The sequence below is a fragment of the Lontra canadensis genome, unplaced genomic scaffold, assembly GCF_010015895.1.
Source record: "Lontra canadensis isolate GAN:19392208 unplaced genomic scaffold, GSC_riverotter_1.0 scaffold140, whole genome shotgun sequence".
NCBI lineage: Eukaryota > Metazoa > Chordata > Mammalia > Carnivora > Mustelidae > Lontra > Lontra canadensis.
The window spans coordinates 1,071,891-1,095,525 of NW_022631134.1; the positions used below are offsets into that span (position 1 = coordinate 1,071,891).

The following is a 23,635-nucleotide window of genomic DNA, read 5'->3' on the forward strand; positions in this document are numbered from 1 at the left end:
TTTTTGGGTTCTTTCCAACTTTCCTCTTGTGATTGAGTTCTAGCTTCAGAGCATTGTGGTCTGAAAATATGCAGGGAATGATCCCAATCTTGTGATACTGGTTGAGACCTGATTTAGGACCGAGGATGTGATCTATTCTGGAGAATGTTCCATGTGCACTAGAGAAGAATGTGCATTCTGCTGCTTTGGGATGAAATGTTCTGAATATATCTGTGATGTCCATCTGGTCCAGTGTGTCATTTAAGGCCTTTATTTCCTTGTTGATCTTTTGCTTGGATGATCTGTCCATTTCAGTGAGGGGAGTGTTAAAGTCCCCTACTATTATTGTATTATTGTTGATGTGTTTCTTTTTTTTTTTTTTTTTTAAGATTTATTTATTTATTTATTTGACAGAGAGAGATCACAACTAGACAGAGAGGCAGGCAGAGAGAGAGAGAGGGAAGCAGGCTCCCTGCTGAGCAGAGAGCCCGATGCGGGACTTGATCCCAGGAACCTGAGATCATGACCTGAGCCGAAGGCAGCAGCTTAACCCACTGAGCCACCCAGGCGCCCCATTGATGTGTTTCTTTGATTTTGTTATTAATTGGTTTATATAGTTGGCTGCTCCCACGTTAAGGGCATAGATATTTAAAATTGTTAGATCTTCTTGTTGGACAGATCCTTTGAGTATAAAATAGTGTCCTTCCTCATCTCTTATTATAGTCTTTGGCTTAAAATCGAATTGATCTGATATAAGGATTGCCACTCCTGCTTTCTTCTGATGTCCATTAGCATGGTAAATTCTTTTCCACCCCCTCACTTTAAATATGGAGGTGTCTTCGGGTCTAAAATGAGTTACTTGTAGGCAACATATAGATGGGTTTTGTTTTTTTATCCATTCTGATACCCTGTGTCTTTTGATTGGGGCATTTAGCCCATTAACATTCAGGGTAACTATTGAGAGATATGAATTTAGTGCCATTGTATTGCCTGTAAGGTGACTGTTACTGTATATTGTTTCTGTTCCTTTCTGATCTAATACTTTTAGGCTCACTCTTTGCTTAGAGGACCCCTTTCAATATTTCCTATAGAGCTGGTTTGGTGTTTGCAAATTCTTTCAGTTTTTGTTTGTCCTGGAAGCTTTTAATCTCTCCTTCTATTTTCAGTGATAGCCTAGCTGGATATAGTATTATTGGCCGCTTGTTTTTCTCATTTAGAGCTCTGAATATATCATGCCAGCTCTTTCTGGCCTGCCAGGTCTCTGTGGATAAGTCTGCTGCCAATCTAATATTTTTACCATTGTATGTTACAGACTTCTTTTCCCGGGCCTCTTTCAGGATTTTCTCTTTGTCACTAAGACTTGTAAATTTTACTATTGGGTGATGGGGTGTGGACCTATTCTTATTGATTTTGAGGGGGGTTCTCTGAACCTCCTGGATTTTGATGCTTGTTCCCTTTGCCATATTGGGGAAATTCTCTCCAATAATTCTCTCCAATATACCTTCTGCTCCCCTCTCTCTTTCTTCTTCTTCTGGAATCCCAATTATTCTAATGTTGTTTCGTCTTATGGTTTCACTTCTCTCTCGAATTCTCCCCTTGTGGTCTAGTAGCTGGTTGTCCCTCTTTTGCTCAACTTCTTTATTCTCTGTCATTTGGTCTTCTATATCGCTAATTCTTTCTTTTGCCTCATTTATCCTAGCAGTGAGAGCCTCCATTTTTTATTGCACCTCATTAATAGCTTTTTTGATTTCAACTTGTTTAGATTTTAGTTTTTTTATTTCTCCAGAAAGGGCTTTTATATCTCCTGAGAGGGTTTCTCTAATATCTTCCATGCCTTTTTCGAGCCCGGTAGAACCTTGAGAATCGTCATTCTGAACTCTAGATCTGACATATTACCAATGTCTGTATTGATTAGGTCCCTAGCCTTTGGTACTGCCTCTTGTTCTTTTTTTTGTGGTGAATTTTTCGGCCTTGTCATTTTGTCCAGATAAGAGTATATGAAGGAGCAAGTAAAATACTAAAAAGGTGGCAACAACCCCAGGAAAATATGCTTTAGCCAAATCAGAAGAGATCCCAAATCGTGAGGGGGGAGAAAGGGGATAAAAAGAGGTTCAGAAAGAAAAAAAAAAAAAAAAAGAAGGAAACAAAAAAAGAAAACCAATAAAGAAAAAATATAAAAAGGAAAAAATATATATATATTAGATAAACTAGTTGAAAAACGTTAAAAAAGAAAAGGGTGAAAGTTAAAAAAAATTTAGCAGAAGAAGAGAAAAAAAAATTGAAAAAGAAAAAAAAATTAAATTAACTGCAAGGCTAAAGAATCATGTGGAGAAAGCCATGAGTTCCGTGCTTTGCTTTCTCCTCCTCTGGAATTCCGCTGCTCTCCTTGGTATTGAAACTGTACTCCTTGGTAGGTAAACTTGGTCCTGGCTGGGTTTCTTGTTGATCTTCTGGGGGAAGGGCCTGTTGTAGTGATTCTCAAGTGTCTTTTCCCCAGGCGGAGTTGCACGGCCCTTACCAGGGGCCGGGCTGAGTAATCCGCTCGGGTTTGCTTTCGGGAGCTTTTGTTCCCTGAGCACTTTCCATAGAGTTCCGGAGGACGGGAATGAAGATGGCGGCCTCCCAGTCTCCGGCCCAGAGGAGCCGAGAGCCCGGGGCCCCACTCCTCAGTGCGCCCTCAGAGAACAGCGCCCAATTACTCCCGTCACCCTGGCCTCCTGCTGCGCTCCGAGCTGACTGAGCCTGCGACCGGTTCAAGGTAACCCCGAGCTTAGAGCTCACTCCTCGGCTCTGTCTCTGTAGCCGGCTTCCCTGTTCTAATACCTGTAAGCTCTGCGACACTCAGACACCCCTGATCCTTCTGTGACCCTGTAGGACCTGAGGCCACGCTGACCGCGCATGGGCTTCACCCGGTTAAGCCTCTGGAGCTATGTCCCTCAGCGGAACAGACTTTTAAAAGTCCTGATTTTGTGCTCCATTGCTCTGCCGCTTGCTGGGAGCCGGCCCCTACCCCCGTGGTCTAATTTCCCCGTCGCTACCTTTCAGAAAGTGGTTGATTTTCTGTTTCTAGAATTGCTGTTCTTCTTCTCTTCGATCTCCCGTTGGATTTGTAGGTGTTTGCAATCTTTAGATAAGCTATCTAGCTGATCTCCAGCTACCTGAAGTAGTTTCAGCCTGCTACTTCTCCGCCATCTTGACTCCTCCCTCTTAATCATTGAATCTTAATCAGTGAATGATATTGGTTATTGGTATTGCTTCATAAGGTAGATTTATACTAAACACACCCATGCTTGTATTTGCTTTTTATTTCTTTTTAAAATGTCTGTAATATCATGTTGGCATAACCAAATTGCCAAAAATATCTTTAGTAATGTTTAGTTTATTAAGCATTTATCTTTAATGGTTTCAGATGAGATAGATGCATTATGGTGACCATAAGAAGGACAGCAACATTTCCCATTTGATTCTCCATCCTTGCCCTTATTAAAGGACTGGCAAAGATATTTCATAATTGTTCCTATGTTTTTTATAGTCTTATGTTAGTTGTCCTAGCATACTATTCTGTAATTATAATTTTAATTTAGGACTTTTATGCTTGGAAATGAGTGAGGTTCTGTTAAATGAATTCATATTAAACAAGGAAGGTTGTTTTATTTATTGTTATTTTTTATTACTATTGTTATTATTACTAGGACTTTCCAGACATTCCAAGTAAGCTATTAGCTTAGATATATTATTGGGTTATTGGGATAATTTGTGTTCCTCAAATACATTTTATACAATTTACAACAGTTAAGACAACCCAGCCCTTCTTTATTGAAATTATAGCCCAGAGAACTTTTGCTCTTACATTAATACATTCATGAGTATAATACTGAGAAAAACAAACTATGAAAAGCTTTGATTTGGTATTGTGCAGGTTTAAAAGTATATTTCTTATTTGGTTTGTGTACTTCTAAATTACTAAGGACAATCAATAAATATTATAAAATTCAGACAAAATAGTCTTTATAACAAAATCTTGGATATAATGCTAAATTCATAAAATTACATAGTTTTTGGTAAAACAAGAGGCAGCTGATTCTGTAAGAATCTTTAAACATGTAATCTTATGCTTATGACTCTTAAAATTTTACTTAATTTTTGGTTTTGTTGGGTTTTAGGGGTGCTTGAAAAGTTTCCAGAAATTCTCTAAACAAATAGTTTCATGGATAGAAGTGTGGGAAAATGTGACTTATCCATCAACCACAGGTTAAAATAACAGAAAAAATAATACCTCATAGCATTTTGAATGGGAAACTGGTACTAAAAGTCTCTTTTCTGCCTGAGGCCTTCTCTTCTGTCCCTGCCACCCACTTCTGACCTATGAGTCACTGACTATTCCAACTTCATTTAAAATCTTTATTAAATTAGTTTGAATCCTAAGCCTTCTGTACTAAGAGAAATTGTGTTGGATTTTATACCTTTAAAATAAAGAATCATAGTGGAGATGGCAGAATCCTTGGCATGTTTGCATATTCGGAAATTTTGGTATATATATCTTTGTGTGGGTATGCAGGTGTGTGTGTGTGTATGTGCATGTACACATCCTCATATGAACACAACTGATTTGACACCCTGCCCTATTATTCCTTTAGTCTAATGATGACATGCTCTATTGCTTCTTTGAGATGGAATAACAACACTAATAATGATCAGCATTTATTGAGTGTTTATTATGTGCAAAGTGCTATGCTAATTACTTTGTCACACTCATTAAAAAACTGTCTTCCATTCAATGGCAAGCTTAGCATAGTTGTCTGTGTGTACCGTGTTCATTACTAATAATAACCTATTATATAATGGGCACTCAATAAACGTCAGTTGAGTAAAGGATTGAATCCCATTATATCCTTATAAAATAGACATAATTTTTTCATTATGCAAATGAAAAAAATGAGACTGAAAGTTTGGGAACTCTCAAAATTCACCCTTACTCTAAACCCCATGGGTTTAATTACGTTATAATTAGATGGAAATATTCACTAGAGGCAAATATTGGACAGGATTCTCAGTTCGACTTACTAATTTCTTTGCGGGGGACAAAGTTTCTACTAACACATAATTTTTCTCTTGTTATGAAACAGTAACCTAATAAAACATTTTCCTTAAGTACAAGGATCCACAGTGCTTTGCAACTGTTCCAGATAAACTGTGTTAATGAATGATTTAAAAGGTTGTGGTTTCTTGGTATTGTTTTAAAAGTATTTGTTGCATTAAGTTATTTTCATTAAGATATGGAGGGCCATATGACTAGATATATTTAATAAATTTAAACTTTAATATACATTTAATAAGTATATCATTTAATTTTAGAGCTACCTAATTTTGGGATTATCTCTTGAATAAAGCTATATGGAAAGTGTCTACTCTTGCCTTTGACATGAACAAATAGGAGGTAAATGCCAATAAAGTCATTTTTTTTTTGGCCCCTTTAAAAACATGAAGAATGAAATGTTTAAGAATTCAGATATATTTGTTTTCTGGAATTCCCTAGGAAATCATGCCTTCTACAATCAACACTGGAAATATATTGTGGTACATTCTTTGGATTCTCTCAAATATTCTACTGCACTTATTTTGGTGGATGTTGAAAAGCTTATCAGGAAGATGAATTTTCATTGAAAGAAGAAAAATGTACTTCTGGAGCTTCAAAGAAGAGAAACAGCAAATGCAAAGGCTTTTGTGCCAAAGCGGAGCTCCCAGCTGTGGAAAAATGGGCCAAGGAGGAATGAGACAAAAAACAAACTGGGAGACCTGTAAGAAATCTGCCTTTAGATATAACAAAATGAGTGAATGAGACACAAAAGAGATACAGTGGAAGAGAGGGACATGGTCCTCTTCCAAGGGGAAATGTACTGAAGGAATTTGGAGAGATAGGTTGGAAACATTTATATGAAGACTGTGCTTGGGTGTATGAATTTGGGAGTTATCAACATATAAATCAAAATCAAAGGAACAAGAATTCATGAACTCACACTGGAAGAGTGTGTAGAACAATAAGGTAAGAAGGACAAAGAGATCCCTGAGAAATACTAAAAATAACATCTGTTGTGGTTTAGATAAAAGTTTAATTCCTGGGCGCCTGGGTGGCTCAGTGGGTTAAGCCATTGCCTTTGGCTCAGGTTATGATCTCAGGGTCCTGGGATCGAGTCCCGCATGGGGCTCTCTGCTCATCAGAGAGCCTGCTTCCCTCTCTCTCTCTGCCTGCCTCTCTGTCTACCTGTGATCTCTCTCTGTCAAATAAATAAATAAAATCTTTAAAAAAAGAAGTTTAATTCCCACTTCAAAAAGAAATAAGCTCACAACAAGGACTTGTGGTTCTCCAGAAAATGGCTCAATTCTCTAAATTATTTAAGAAATGGACTTTATTATAAAAATAATTGTCATTTTGAAAAATTTGGGACATGACGAAAAGTAAAACAAACACCCAGAATCCTACCAGTCAGAGTTACGGGATATTAAACTCTTGACAAGTTTACCATGAATACTTTAATTTGTTCATGCCTATTTGTATGTGGAGACTCTGAACTTGGCCATATGATCTGTCTAGCTAATGAAACAGTGCAAAATATAGTACGAATGGATGCATGAAAAATGCTTGTATTGTGGGACTTGCTCACTTCCTGTCTCTGCCCTCTGAGACCACCCTATGAAAAAGCCTAGACCATCATGATGGATGATGAGGCAGAGATGAGTCATCTTGGCTGACACCTCCTAAGCCAACTAGACTTCCAACTTATGAGTGAAGCTATCTAACGTCATCTAGACTTTGTTAAAGTTGCCCAGACCAGAAGAGTATCCCATCTAACCCCATAGTCACAAGAAAAAGCAACAGATGTTTGTTTCTTTAAGCATCTAAGTTTTAGGGAGATTTGTTATAGAGCAAGAGTCAACTGGTACTATTGCTATTAAAAGAATTAGAAAATAAAGAATATTTTACCTTTATTTAGAAGGCTTGGGTTTATCTAATCTGCGACTGGCTGGGTGTACTTGAATAATTAACTTCACCTTTCTGAACTTCAATTTCATTATCTGTAGAATATTTCTACAGATGAAGTGTAATAATAAATACAGAATTATAAGTTCTGAAACATTAGCAGTTCTTGCTTTTGCTTTTATATTATGAAACTATAACTTTTGTTCTAAACCAGGTTTCCTATTATCAATTTAACAGGATAAGAATCTTATGTGGTTTGTATTGTTATAACATCCATTGTGATGTAACAAAACATGACCTAGAGTCCAGTGGACTGAAATATCATTATTTCTATTAATAAGAATAAATATAAAAGCTCATATTGATAGGGTTTGTATCTGACATGCATTGTGTTTTGTCCACTGTAGCTCATAGAAAGTTCCCAACCACTCTATGAAATGGGTACTGTTAATTGTCACCACTTTTCATGTGAGGAAGCTGCCAGGACTTAGCCTCTAATTCAGGTTTATTCTGAGTTCAGAACCTGGGTTCTGAACCCCTAAGTTGCTGTATGCCAGAAATAGAGTCCATGTTTCAAAGTAAAAACCAACCAAGGAAGCCCTTGGATAATTCTCAGATCACTTGGGGCATTAATCTGGCAACACTATTCACTTAGGGCTCTTTGCAGAGTGATTCCACACTCTAAGATCTACAAAGAGTGCCTGGGACAATTTAGGATGCTTTACCTATTCGCCATAACTTAGAATCTGTGACAGATGCAAAGTACTCCCAGCCCGCTTCCAATTAAGCAACGCATCTTTTTTGGAAAATACAGGTTTTTTCCTGCATGGATTTATCATTTCTTTTTAAGCTCTCTTTTCTCTCCATTTTATGGCAGGTGGCTTGTTGAGTGTTAAAATTTAAACTTCAAAATTTTCTGATTCCTAGTAGGCTTACTACCTTTTTTTTTTTTTAAATATAAAAGTTTCCTTTGAAACTGACCCCTGTCCTAACTCTTGCTAAAAAGTCAGATGCTACTGACTCACTCGATAGCAGGTCAAAAAATGTAAATACACCAGCCTAATGGGGTATCTCAGCTTGTGTTAAAAAACTAAACTTTCATAGATTTTTCTCCTTACCAAAATAAATACTTTTGATCTTAATGATTTCTGTTAAAGCCAAAGTAAGACAACATATAACTCATGATAATCCAGAGCCAGAAGAAAATAAAAACCACTTTAGCTTCCAGAAGCTTATTTCTATAGCTCTTTTCTCTTTTTGCACCATTGATCCTTCCAAGTCAGTCCAGGGGCAAAATTACTATGAGCATCCAAAAGTTTAAATAGTTTGAAATGACTTTTTCTTAAGGTTCAATTGTGGTGTTACATCTGTCATAGATACTGAAGTATACCTCAATTCTTGATTCATAAAATACCTACAGGTTAGTACTAGTAGCAAAATGTACTTTTCCTCTCTAAATACAGATTTTAATATAATTTCTGGCTCTTCCCTGTGACAGATATTACAAGAGGTGATGTAGATGGGGACATCACAATAAGATACCACTTGAAAATTTGATAACTAAGTGATATTTGGATGTATTTCAGGCTTAAATTAAAAAAAAATAAACTGTAGTTAAAAGAAATTCTGACTTTGATTTATTCCTTTAGTACCCATCTTACTAAAAGCAAATAAAATCTGCCATAATATTTAGTTAAAAAAAAAAAACCCACAAGCCTTGCATATTGTCATCCACAAGTTACCAAATTTTCTTTTTCTTTTTTTTTAAATCTTTTTTTTTTTTTTAAGATTTTATTTTATTTGACAGACAGAGATTACAAGTAGGCAGAGAGAGAGGAGGAAGCAGGCTCCATGCTGAGCAGAGAGCCTGATGTGGGCCTCCATCCCAGGACCCTGGGATCATGATCTGAGCCGAAGGCAGAGGCTTTAACCCAATGAGCCACCCAGGTGCCCCAAATTTTATTTTTCTTGAACAACTCTGAGTAGCTTAGATTTTCTCATTTTATTCTTTTGTTTCATGTCTTACTACTCCTAACACTTGTCTGTTTATTGTTATTTAAGCCTTGGCCCAATATCATTTTGCATTGTACTTCTCTGTTTTGCCAGCTTTCTTGTCTTCAAGAGTTTGACTTCCTCAAAGGCGGAGATTGTAATTGGCTCTCTGCTATCAGTACCCAATTATGGGATTTATATATGGTGGGTCTTAAAATATTGAATAAATGCATCATTTTATGATGCGTCTGACTCTCCCTTTCTCTTTGTGTTTTTCTGTTGATTTTCTTTAACCTTTCTCTCAGCTCACTCTTCAGTCTTTAAATCTACCTGTGATTATAATATGTCTAAGGCCCAGTGTTTTGTTCTCATGTAAAGGCCTAATGCTTCTGTCCTCAAAGTTCCTGGAAGAATCATTACTCTTTGCCCAGATCCTTGCACAATAGGTTAATTATTATGTTTCCTTCTTCTCCAGCTAGTACTTCCAGATCTTTAAATAACTCTCTTCCCTTATTTTTCTACCAGGTTCCAAAGCACAGATGAGAAGGAAGAACCAAAGCTGAAGTTAAGCAATCTGATGGCCATCCCAGCAGAGTAAGTTTCATGCTTCCTGATATCTCACTGGAGCAAAATTTATGGTCTACAGGTAGTTTTTCTATCATGGGATTAACTCTTGGCCTTGAGCCCAAGGAACAATCAACAGTGTAAATGTGTATCAGCTGTTAGCTGTGCTTTGCCTTACATGTCAGTAGTCTATTTGTTCTGTATGTCCAGCTGCTGGTCTGCCACTTAGCAGGCTCACACCAACATGGTGTTAACCAATTTGCTTCCCCCTCATTCTGGTTCTGGAAATTGATCCATCCATATCTGATTAATCACTTCAAACAAACCTCTAATCAAGGGGCTTGAGAAAGACAGTGGCCATTTCAGGTGGAGGAAACAAAGGACCTTGTGGAGATGGTTTCTTTAGAATCAACAAAGAACCCAGTTTAATATTACTTGCATCTGATTTCTCACATGCAGCATGTGTTAATTCATATTTTGTTGTGATTAGATTTACCTCACCTGGTAAGGACTGAATGTGTGCACTTTTGGTATTGTGCTAAATATATTATCATTTATTTTTTTCAAAATAACCCTATGAAGAAAAGAGACATACAGTTCCCACATTATAAATAAGAAAGAGACTCTGTAAAGTAAAGCCGCTTGCTGGTGGTCACACAATTATTAAGTCATAGAACCGGAAAAATGACCAATTTTATTTGGTGCTAAAGTCTGTATTTCTTTAACCCTATGTTAGTATGTCTGTGAGGGCTATGGAAACTGGCTGGTACATGGGGCATTTTGGAAAGAGTTCCAGATTTGCAACTGAAAATTGCATTTTGTTTTGGTTCATACTTAGTTGCCTAATTTCACCTAGAACAAGTCACTTAAGTTCCTTAGAATTCTGCTATAACACACCATTTGGAGCTTTTTATGAAATGAAATCTGGATGCAATTCAGTTGTTTTTTTTTTTTAAGAACTCTGGTTATGAGAAATTCTGGTTGGCTTGATTGACTACATTTCTATGTTTTTATTGAATAGAAATGGAATCAAGGTTGCTATTAATATAGCACATGGAATTATTTGCAATCTGATGGCAGCAGTGTACTTCACGCTCATCTCTACTTTTGGATCTTAATTTTCCCAGTAAACATCTCATTGAAGATACTGAATTGTTCACTATATACTCAAATATGCTGTTATCTTTTATGTCTCTGACTTTTTCCATAAATTCTTCCTTACTCTAGGCAAATCACTTAAAACAATGTTAATAGTGTTGCAACAAAGTAAGAGTTAATATAATGTTGCTATTAATATTATTTTATTCCTGGCAAACTGCTCTTCAACTTTCAAGAGTTAGTTAAGATATTGTTTTATCTGTGACTCTATGTGTTAGTAAGAAATTCCATCACATGTCATAGAAGTCCAACTCAAACTGACTTAATGCAATATATAAATATATATAAATAATAGAGGGACTTTGTTGATTCATATAACTGAAATATCCAGGAATAAATCAAATCCATCAGTATTTTGGGGTCTCCAACAATCTCTCTTTGTCTATTAGTTTCTGCTCTTCCTTATTTGCTTTATTTCCTTAGTCTCATGAGGTAACAGTAGGACTGGTACAATACTCAGCCTGCAAAGTTCATAACAAGCACAAAAACAAAGTGTTCTTTCTTACAACTATTACACAGGCTCTTAGATTTATTCTGATCACATCCATTTGTATCCCATATCCGTTCATAAAGCAATCACTGTGGCCTGTGAGAAGAAAGGATATATACTTTCCAGGCATAGATCAAAAGTCTACTTTCAAACAAGTTGTTCTACCAAGGAGCACACTTTTTTTTTTTTTTTTACACCCTCCCCTATCCAGTCTGTGAATTTATTCAGTTCTGGAACTGTGTTTCATGCTCTCATGCACTGCTGGAGATTATGCTGATGGCAGGCACATAGTTGATTCTCAATAAATGTTGAGTGGGTGGGTTCATGGACTTGTGAAAGACAGGTGTCTGAAAGACCTTGGCAGTGTAGTGAAGCAGTCAATCTGATTCAACTAATATTAATTAACCACCTGTAATGTGCCAGGAAATAAACTGTTAAGAAAACAGCAGTGAATAAGAGAAATCACCTCTGTTCTCCTGGAGTTTGCAGTCTGCTGTAGAAAGCCAACTAGCAATTATAAATAAATAGCATTATAATAGAGACCGAAAGGGCTTTTGGGAGTTTGGGAGCAAACTGACTAATCTAGATTAAGGATCTAGGGAAACTTCTTGTCAGGTTCACCTTTAAGCTGAACCCTGTGGGGAGGAATATATTAGGGTAAAAAACAGTTGAGAACCAGCAGTGTATGTTCAAAGAAATGAAAGAAATTCCAAACAGGTGGTCAGGATGAAGGTGGTTTAGGCTGGAAAGGAGCTTGAAAATAATTTCTAGAATTGTGTGTCCAATCCTAGGAGAAATAGAAACCCTTTGAAAGCATCATATCTGACTTTTATGGTAGTAACTATATCAAAGACAGATACATACAAAGTTGTGTGCTATCTGGAGAGGAGTTTACAAAAGTTACGTGTTTTCTGCACTTTGAAGAAAAAGTAGAAGTTTTCATCACAAAATGAGTAATAGTAAGACATTAATGCAGTAGCATATTGATGCAAAGAGCTCATACTGTTCTGGTTTGGTAGACTTTGAATATGTGTTTGAAGGATACTATGTGTTGAGAGTGCTGGAGATGAGCTAGTGAGGTAGTTAGCTGACAGTATGTGAACCATCTTTGTTTTCCATTTTAAAGAATCTGAATTTTATCTTATAGTCAGTGGGGAATCTTTTAAATAGTGGTTATTCTCCTCAGGTTTTCTCAGTTGTGTCTTAAAGTAAATTCTGGAACTTCCAAAGATAAAGATTAATAAATATAGGCCTCAACTATTTTTTAATTAGTTGGAAAGACCAACAAAAGAATTTATACAAAAAATTATTCAGATTAAGATACTGTAATGCTCCTTGAAATTTCTCCTAACATAGATCACGAAATTGCTCACCTTCAAAAGAACACATTTGACATCACACAGTAGTCCTAAAATAACTCTTTGCTTCGTAGTTTTATTGCACAATACATTTTCTTTGCACTCACACTGTAGAAGTTCACTGTTGCTTTGTAGGCAGCTGCCCTTTCCCTTTACAAGGGAAAGTAACATTTTATCATCTACCAAAGATCATTGTTGAGGAAGTAAATATTATCACTCTGTCAATGGCCTATTTTAACTACCTTCTTTGGGTAGTAATCAGAAACAGGCCAAATAAAAAGAACGGAAGGTATTTCCAACGAATCTGTTTATAGTACATAGAAAGCAAGAAAAGTAACTGTCTTGACTCTGTTTGTTTATTATTATACAGTAGAATAACATGTTCTTGAAAAGTTCTTGAAAAGGAGTGGATTGCAAATATCACTTGCTAAATCATCCAGAAACATGGAAACTATATTGGTATAATTTAAATTTTTTTCCCATATATTGAACTTATTAGGTACCTTTACAAATCTCATTTCTTAGAGACAGCTGTGTTAAAAATAGCTCACTCAAGAATCAAAGTTTCCCTGTAGGCATCAGCTTCTTTCTGCCTTACATCCTAGATACCTACTCCTGCTTGTTTTCTCAATCACCATTCAGGCATAACACTTTATCTGTCCCTCAAACAACCTAATTTATAATGATCATAAATTGTTACCTGTCAGTGCCATTTCCACTGACTCCTGGATAGGGATTTGTTATAATAAATGAAAAAAAAATGCAATAATTTTGAGCAGTAATTTTTCATGATTATGTTTTGGTTTAAGAAAGACAGTTCTGATGAAAGTGGTCTAGATGCATTAAAAAGTATAACTAGTGGACTGTTATTGTAATAATATGTGTAAAAACTGTGAAGGCATTAGCCAGGAGACCATGAGAATGTTATAGCTTACAGACACACAGTATATGGAATTTGTAGAGCTGATTTCTATAATAAATGAGGAAGAAGAAAGAAACATTTAGCAAAAATAAGTAAGAATGTGGACAGTGGAAGGATATTGACTTAACACATAGAAAAGGAAGTACATTTGGAATAGGGAAATATAATGAATCTAGTGTTAGATATATTCACATTAAGATGCTTTGGGGGATATCTAAGGTGGATATATAATAGGCAATAAAAATATGTGTCAGCAACCCTAGAACTATAGAATGAGATTTGATAATCATCAGTATATGGGTAGACAACTTTTGAGCCCATGGGGATGGATATAACAGGGGGAGTTTATGGAACAGGAAGCATAGAGACCCAAGAACAGATGCAAGAGGTCTGGTCACCTTTGAATATTTATTATTGGCCAGTTCTAGGCTAAGCTTTAAAGATGCTGTGGTAAAAACTACAGGCATGATTCCTCCTTCAAAGAGCTTGGTATCTAGTTCAGGAGACAAGTTCTTAAAATTATGTTCATTGTAACTTATTTATAAGTTTTTTTTTAAGATATTATTTATTTGACAGAGAGAGATCACAAGTAGAGAGAGAGGGAGAGAGAGAGAGAGGAGGAAGCAGGCTCCCTGCCTAGCAGAGAGCCCGATGTGGGACTCTATCCCAGGACCCTGAGATCATGACCCGAGCTGAAGGCAGAGGCTCAACCCACTGAAACACCCAGGCAGCCCCTATTTATAAGTTTATAATGCCATTACCATTAAAAGAAAATTCCAGTATGCTATGAGAGGAGGTAGCTAGAGAAAGTCACCAAGGTAGAAGAGAGTGAAAGATAGATGGGTAGTTGTTTATTCCAGGGCAGTTCCTGTTCTCCTTTCTTAATATGGACCTATTGCTTTTGGTCACTTATATTTCCTTCACTTTATGACATTCATTTTAATTTGCTTAAATATATCCTCAAGTAAAAATAAAATGAGTGAATTATAGAAAATTTTGTATTGTCCACATCTTGATTGAAAGTCTGACGACATGTTTCTAAGTCAAAACCATTTACTCTCAGAACTCTGACCACGTTTGAATTCAGTTCTGCTAATGATAATTTCAATGTTAATATGATTCTAACTCCATTACATGTAATCTTCATCTAGTTCTTCCTTTCCTTGCTCTATTGTAAATCTTTAGTAGTTTCTCTTTATTCATGTATACTTAAATTTTACAACAATGGGGTTAGAGTGTTTGACATTTTCCTCTTACAGCAGTCTATGTGTTTTGATGTTTTGAATTTGTAGTGTTATTTCTTTTTTTCTTACAACTTTGGGATATTTTTTAGCTTGTTCTATTAGTTATTTTCCTTTTCTATTGTCTTTATTTCTGAAATACCTTTGAGATAGAGGTCCTTCATTGGTTCCATCTCTTCAGATTTCTCTAATTTATGTCTTTTAGTACTATTTTTATGCTTTTTCTTTAATTTTTTTCTTAAAACTTTTTTCAATCCATTGAATATTTGGTGCATTCAAAATTCTGTGCTACAGAGATATAGGCTGAAGCACAATAATCACCTATGGCTAAACTTAAACCATTACCCAAATCAGTGAAGTTTTTTATGGTCCTCTGCTCACATCTGTTTTCCCTGTAAAGGCAATGACTACTAATTTTTAAAAATAAAGCTCTTGCTTTTATTTGTAGTTTTACAAAGTACATATTCTAAATAATATATGGTTTAGTCGTGCATGTTTTTAAACCCTTAGGAGATGGAGTCCAAGATGACAGCATAGGTAAAAATCCAACTTACCTCCTCCCAAGAGCGTACCAAATCTACAGCTACATCTGGAAAATTAGTTTTGAAAAAGACCTGAAAAATAGCTGAATGGCAACTTCACAAAAAATGATTTAAAAAGCAGGACATGCTGAGATGGGCAGGAGAGGCAGAGAGGATGTCGTCTTGCCCAAAACTTCCACATTGACATCGTGACCCACAATAAGAAGGAATCTCACAAATATGGATCTTAGTAGAGACAAGCCCCCAAATGTCTAGTTTTGAAACCAATAGGGCTGTGTCTAGGAGATGTAAAGGGCTGTAGGGAACTAAGATACTATTCATAAAGGGCTTGCGTGCAGATTCACTTGCCCCAGTGCACAGGGCAAAAGTAGTAGTTCAAAAAGTGCCTGGACAATATGTAAGGGACATTCATATGTTAATTTTAAAGTTACTGCCTAAGGGGCAAGGGGCTCTCTCTAGGGGTGGAGGCACTGACAGGGGCAATTTTTGTGCCTTGCTTTTATGTTGCTATCACCAGAACATATACAGAGTCCCTGCACTCTGCTGCTGCCCAACTAAAGCCAGCAGGCATGCCTTGACCCTGCACTCTCTTGCTGCCTCCATAAAGCCAGTGGGCACATCTCAACCCCTTCACTCTCCTGCTGCTTTTCCAAAGCCAGTGGGAGCACGGAGTCCACATGGGTGATGCTTCTTGATAACCTGCCTCTGGTGGCCCAGAGGGCTTTCATTTCTGGACCTCATGGGACTGAACTAAGCAGAGATTGTTTTGCAGGCCACCTCACCCCCCTCCATAGCCAGGGCATTGCACAGATGGCAGACTGAAGCATATCCTCACTCTTCTTGTGACCCACTCCTTCGAGACTGGAAGAGATAGCTGTTTTGCCCAATACATAAAAACAAACACAAAGTCAAACAAAATGAAGAGATATTTGGAATATATATTCCAAAGGAAAGAACAAGATAAAACTCCAGGGTTGGGGGGGACACAAAAAACACCTTAAAGAAACAGAGGTAAATAATTTGCTTGATAAGGAATTCAAAACAATAGTCACAGATACTGCAAGAAGAAGGGATGAACACAGAGAGAACTTTAATAGAAAGAGAGAAAATATAAGAAAGTACCAAACAGAAGTCACAGAGCTGAAGAATGTAATAAACTGAAAAATTCACTAGAGGGGTTCAATAGCAGAGTAGATGGAAACAAAAGAAGAGGAATTCACCTAAACAAAATAACAAAAAGAAAAAAAAAAAAAAGAAAAAAGTAAAGGTTCTATACTCAGCAGGAAGTCTGCTTGTCCTCCTCTCCCTCTGCACCTCCCCTGACACCTGCTCACTCGCGGTCACTCGCGCTCTCTCTCAAATCATTTTTAAGGGATGTCTGGGTGGCTTAGTCAGTTAAGTGACTGCATTCAGCTCAGGTCATGAACCCAGGGTCCTGGGATTGAGTTGTGCATGGGGCTTCTTGCTCAGAAGGGAGCCTGCTTCTCCCTCTACCTGTTGCTCCCTCCGCTTGTGGTCTCTCTGTCTCTTTCTCTCTAACAAATAAGTAAAATCTTTAGAAAAATAAATCTTTTAGAAAAAAGACTGTAATAAAAGAAAAAAAATGGGCAATACATAATGATAAAGAGGTCAGTCCAGCAAGAAGACATATTATTTATAAATATTTAGGTACCCAACATAGGAGTACCTAAATACATAAAACAAATATTAATAGACCTAAAGGGAGAAATTGAAGGCAAGTCAATAACAGTAAGGGACTTAAGTCCCTGCTTACATTAATGGACAGATTATCAAGACAGAAAATCAACAAAGAAACATTAGTCTTGAATGATACATTAGACCAGAAAGACATAATAGATCATATAGTACATTTTACCCCAAAGCAGCGGAGTTCTTAAGTGCACATGAAACATTCTCCAGGAGAGATTATATATTGGGCCACAATACAAGCCTCTATAAATTTAAAAAGATTGAAATACAAGCCTCAATAAATTTAAAAAGATTTTAAGCATTTTTTTACAACCAAAATGGTATGAAACTAGAAATCAATTACAAGAGAAAGCTAGAAAAATCACAAATATGTAGTGATTAAACAACATGCTGCTGAACAACCAATAATAGATCATGAAGAAATCAAAGAAGAAATATAATACTTTGAGACAAATGAAAATTAAAATACAATAAACCAAAATCTATGGGATGTAGCAAAAGCAGTTTTAAGAGGGAAGTTCATAGTGATATAGGCCTATCTCTAGAAACAAGAAAATTCTCAATCTAAACTTACACTTAAAGAAACTAGAAAAAGGAGAGCAAACAATACCCAAAGTCAGAAAAATGAAAGAAATAAAAGATCAGGGCAGACATAAATGGAGTAGAGACTAAAAATACAGTAAAAAAAGATGAATGGAACTAAGAGATGGTTCTTAGAAAAGATAAACAAAATGACAAAACTTTAGCTAGATTCACCAAGGAAAAAGAGGGCCCATATAAATAAAATCAGAAATAAAAGAGAGAAGTTACAACTAATATTATAGAAATACAAAAGATCACAAGAAACTACTATGAACAATTTTACACCCACACAAATTGTACACCTAGAAAAAAAATGGATACATTCCTAGAAACCTATAACCTTCCAAAACTGAATCAGAAGAAATATAAAATCTGAATAGATAAATTTCTAGTAAGAATATTAGTAATCTAGTAATTATAATAGACAAATTGATAATAAGGATAATTATTAGTAATTAACCTTATTAATAATGCCCTTATTAATAATTAATAACAGTAATCCTAATTAATAAAGATAAATTGATCATTATAATAGACAAATTGATAATTATAATAGACAAATTGCTAGTGAGGATATCAGTAATCAGAAACCTATCAACAAATCAAAGCCCAGGACCAGATGGGTTCACTGATGAATTCTACCAAACATTCAAAGAAGATTTAATATCTCTTTCTCAAAATCTTTCAAAATTTGAAGAGAAAAGAGTTCTTCTAAACTGCTTTTATGAAGCAACATTACCTTGATATCAAAATTGTACAAAGACACCCCCCAAAAAAGAGAAAATTATAGGCCAGTATCCCTGATGAACAATGATGCAAATATCCTCAACAAAATATTAGCACACTAAATTCAACAATGCAGTAAAATAATCCTATATCATGATTAAGCAGGATTTATTACCATGATGCAGGGATGGTTCAACATGTGCAAATCAAAGTGATCTACCACATTAACCAAATGAAGGATAAAAATCATACAAACATCTCAATAGATGCGGAAAATGCACTTGACAAAATTCAATATCCATTTATGATTAAACCTCTCAACAAAGTATGTATAAAGGAAATGAATATCAACATAGTAAAGGCCATATGTGACAAGCCCATAGCTAACATCTTTACTCTAGCGTCAGGAACACAACAAGGATGCCCATTCTCACCACTTTTATTCAACATAGTAATAAAAATTTTAGTCACAACAATTAAACAAGAAAAGGAAATAAAAAGTATCCAACTTGGAAAGGAAGAAGTAAAACTGTCACTCTTTGTGGATGACATGATTTCATATATAGAAAACTCTAAAGACTACCAAAAAACTGTTAAAACTAATAAATGAACTCAGTCAAGTTAGAGAGTGCAAAATCAATATACAAAAATCTGTTGTTTTTATACATTAATAATTAACTATTAGAAGAGAAAGTAGGAAAATAACCATTATCAAAATAAAATAACTAGGAATAAATTTAACCAAGGAGGTGAAAGATATGTACACTGAAAACTAGGACACGGATGAAAGAAACTGAAGATGATACAAATAAATGGAATAATATTCCATGCTCATGGATTGTAAGAATTAATATTGTTAGTGTCCATACCCAAAGCAATCTTCGTATTCAATGCAATCCCTATCAAAATTCCAGTGACCTTTTTCATAGCAATAGAAGAAATAGTCCTAAAATTTGTACGGAACTGCAAAAGATCCTGAATAATCAGTACAATATTGAGAGAGAAAAACAAAACTGGAAATATCATGCTTCCTGATTTCAAACTGTATTACAATGCTGTAGTAATCAAAACAGTATGATATTCACATGGAAAAAAGACGCATAGATCATGGAATAGAATAGAGAGCCCAACAATACATAAGAGATCCCATACATGTATGGTCAGCTAGTTTATGAAAAAGGAACCTATAACATGCATTGGGAAAGGACAGTCTCTTCAGTAAATGGTATTGGGAAACTGGACAGCCACGTGCAAAGGAATGAAACTAGACTACCATCTTACACTATACATAAGAATTAATTAAAAAATGGATAAAAGACTTGAATGTGAGACCTAAAATTATAAAATTCCTATAAGAAAACATAGGTAGTTAACTCCTTGTTATTAGTCTTGGCTGTGGTTTATTGGATCTGACTCCAAAAGCAAAGGCAACAAAAGAAAAAATAAACAGATAAGACTATATCAAACTAAAAGCATCTACCCAGCACAGAAAACCATCAACAAAATGAAAAAGCAACCTTTTGAAAGGAGAAAATATTTGCAACTCATACATTTGATAGGAGGTTAATATCCAAAATGTTAACAACTTGTATGCTTAATAGCCAATATAATCAATTAGAAAATGGACAGAAAAATCTGAATAGACATTTTTCCAAAGATGACCTATAAATAGCCAATAGGCATATGAAAAATGCTCAGTATCACACTAATCATCAAGAAAATACAGATTAAAACCAATAGCCAAGATACGGAGACAATCTAAGTGCCCATCAGTGGATGAATATAGATGTGTATATATATATACACATACGTATATATATATGTGTGTGTGTGTGTGTGTGTATATACACACACATCTATATTCATCCACTGATGGGATGAATATATGATAGGATGATATATATATATGTATATGTATACGTATGTATATGTGTGTGTATATATATATATATATGAGTACTACTCAGTCATAAAAATATTTGCCATTTACAACAACGTAGATGGACATTGACAGTATTAACGTTAAATGAAATAAGTCAGCCAAAGAAAAACAAATACTGTATGATGATTTCACATATATGTGGAATCTAAGAAACAAAATGAAATGTATAGATACAGAAAACAGAATGGGAAGAGGTTTTGGGGTAGGTGAAATGTGTGAAGGGAATCAAGGGGTACAAACTTGCTGGTATAAAATAAATAAGCCATAAAGATGAAACATTCAACACAGTGAGTATAAGCAATAATATTGTGTGCCTATTTGAAAGTTGCCAAGAGAGTAAATCTTAAAAGTTCTTATCATGGGGGGGAAAAAGTGTAACTGCGTGGTGATGGATGGTAACTAGACTTGTTGTGGTGATCACCTCCCATTTCACAGGGCTTACAAATATTGAATAATTTTTATACATGTGAAACTAACTTAATGTGTAAGCATACCTCAATAAAATGTATTTAATAATATTCTGAAGTACATTTGTTTTAGTCAACAATGTATTTTTAATATCTTTTAATTTTGCCACATCTATGGTTTGTGTTCATTCATATGAGGCATTCCTTGTATGAATATATAAAATTGTCAGGCACAGGTAAGCCAGCAGTGGTAGAGCTTAAAATCTGCCCAAGCTACTCCTCATCAAGTCCAAGCATCAGTCCAGAAGAGGGGTGCTTTTTTGTTGTTGTCCACTTAGAAGGAAGATTCTTGAATTTTATGCACAGGTGTCATATGAGGTGTGAAATGAATGGGGCTGATTCCATAACTGGCTTATTTATTTTCCTGTCCATAAGTTTTTAAATTAGGTTTTGCCAGATTTTTGCTTTTGTTTTGAGGAACAATGGTTTTATGAAATATCTCATATAGGTGTCCATGTGCATGCTTTCTTTTCACGTGTGAACATCTGTAGGGTGTAATTGCTGGGCAATAAGCTATGCAAATGTTCAACATTACAAGAAAATATCAAATTAACATTTACTAATTTGTATTTCCATCAACAGTTTGTGAACATTCCCATTGTGCTGTAACTTTGCCAGCTGTGGTGCTGTTAATGCTTTTAATTTTTGCCAACTATTTAATTGTACCATGATTTTATAAGTTGATTGGTCATCCTGTTAGTTCCGTGAAAAATGCACTGAATTTTTTAATAGGACTCAATTTAGTCTAGAGATCATTATAGGGGAAATCAGTAATAGTATGATATTTAGGTGACCAAGAAAGTAATAAATCTTCTTTTTGTGCTTCTTTATTGTCACTGCTCTAAAGTTTTAGGATTTTCTCCATAAAGATCTTGCATACCATTCATTAGATTCATTTATGTGTACCTAATATTTAGTCACCTTTATTTATATACATTTTCTTTTTTCATGATTTTAAAAATTGCATTTTAACTTTTGCTCTTATATAAAATATAATAATTGACCCGGGAAAATGATCTTATGTCCATCAACTTTGCTAAACTCTTACTTATTCTGGTATCTTTAGAGTTTTCTAAATAGACAGCCCCCTGAAAATTTGTTAATGACTAACAATATGATTCTTGTCTAGATTTTCAATATATTCAACTTTATTTTTCTTTTTGTCACATAGCTAGGCACGTTTATAGTACAATTAAACAGAAGTGGTGAAATTTGGCATTTTTCTCTAGCCCTGAATTTTCAAATCAAGTGTTCCTTTCTTCTTGACTACCAAGAATTATTTTCTTTATTACAAACTTACCAGGTCTTATTTTATTTTGATCTTGTTTTATAAATATAAATGCAGTGCTACTAGGTGCCAATCCTTTTATAAGTTTTTATATACATTAACTCATTTTTTCAATATTCAAGTTAGTTAACATAGAGTATAGTAGTATTGCTTTCATGAGTAGAATTCAGTGATTCATCACTTACATATAACACCCAGTGTTCATCCCAACAAGTGCCCTCCTTAACACCCATCACCTATTGTACTCAGTCCCCCACCCACCACCCCTCCAGCAACCCTCAGTTTGTTCTCTATAGTTAAGAGTCTTTTAGGGTTTGCCTCCCTCTGTTTTTTGTCTTATTTTAATTTTCTTTTCTTTCCCCTATGTCATCTGTTTTCTTAAATTCCCCACTTGAGTGAAATCATATGGTATTTGTCTTTTTCTGACTGATTTATTTTGCTTAGCATAATACATTCTAATCCATTCACGTTCTTTTAAAAGGCAAGATTTTGTTCTTTTGATGGTTGAATAATATTCAACTGTATATGTATTCATTCATCAGTCAATGGACGTTTGGTCTTTTTCCATAATTTGACTATTATTGATAGATTGCTGTAAACATTGGGGTGCATGTGCTCCTTCAAATCAATATTTTTGTATCTCTTGGATAAATACCTAGTAGTGCAATTACTGCGTTGTAGGGTAGTTCTAATTTTGAACTTTTTGAGTACCTCCATATTGCTTTCCAGAGTGGCTGCACCAGTTTTCCTTCCTACAAACAGTCCAAAAGGGTTCCCTTTCTCCACATCCTTGCCAATATGTGTGGTTTCCTGAGTTGTTAATTTTAGCTATTCTGGCAGGTGTGAGGTAATATATCACTTTGGTTTTGATTTGATGTTGAGCAATTTTTCATGTGTCTGATAGCCATTTTTATGTCTTCAGAGAAATATCTGTTCATGTTTTCTTCCCATTTCTTAACTGGATTATTTTTTGGTTGTTAATTTTGTTGAGTTTCTTATAGAGTCTGTATAATAACCCTTTATCTGATGTGTCAATTGCAAATATCTTCTCCAATTCTGTTAGTTACTTAATTTTTCTGGTTGTTTCCTTTGCTGTGCAGAAGCTTTTTTTCTTGATGAGGTCCCAATAGTTCATTTTTGCTTTTGTTTTCCTTGACTCCAAAGATGTGCCCAGTAAAGAAGTTGCTATAGCCAGATTAAGGAGTTTACTTCCTTTTTTCTCCTCTAGGATTTTGATAGTTTCCTGTCTCACATTTAACTCATCCATTTTGAGTCTATTTTTGTGTATGAGAAAGTAGTCTAGTTTCATTCTTCTACATGTTGTCAATCAGTCTTCCCAACACCATTTACTGAAGAGACTGTCTTTTGATTTTAAGATTTTATATATTCAGGAGAGACAGAGTGTGTATGAGCAGTGAGGAGGAGATCAAGACTGCACTGAATGTGAAGATTGCTTCTGATAGTATAGACATTTTAATAAAATTTGTTCTTTCAACCTGTGAGCATGGAATGTTTTTCCATTTTTGGGGTCTTCTTCAATTCCATTCATAAGTGTTCTATAATTTTCAGATTACAGATCTTTTACCTCTTCGGTTAAGTTTATCCCTAGGTATCTTATGGTTTCTGGTGCAATTGTAAATGGGATTGATTCCTTTATTTCTTTTTCTGCTGCTTCATTATTAGTATATAGAAATG

At 35.3% G+C, this 23,635-nt stretch overlaps 1 long non-coding RNA gene across 1 annotated transcript in view; it reads left to right on the forward strand.

The window, feature by feature from the left end:
* Positions 1-9,489: 9,489 nt before the first annotated feature.
* Positions 9,490-23,635, forward strand: part of LOC116858588 — a 279,522-nt gene continuing 265,376 nt past the window's right edge. The window contains exon 1 of the long non-coding RNA XR_004380944.1: positions 9,490-9,544. This is a non-coding gene — a long non-coding RNA (uncharacterized LOC116858588). The remainder of the gene's footprint in view (positions 9,545-23,635) is intronic.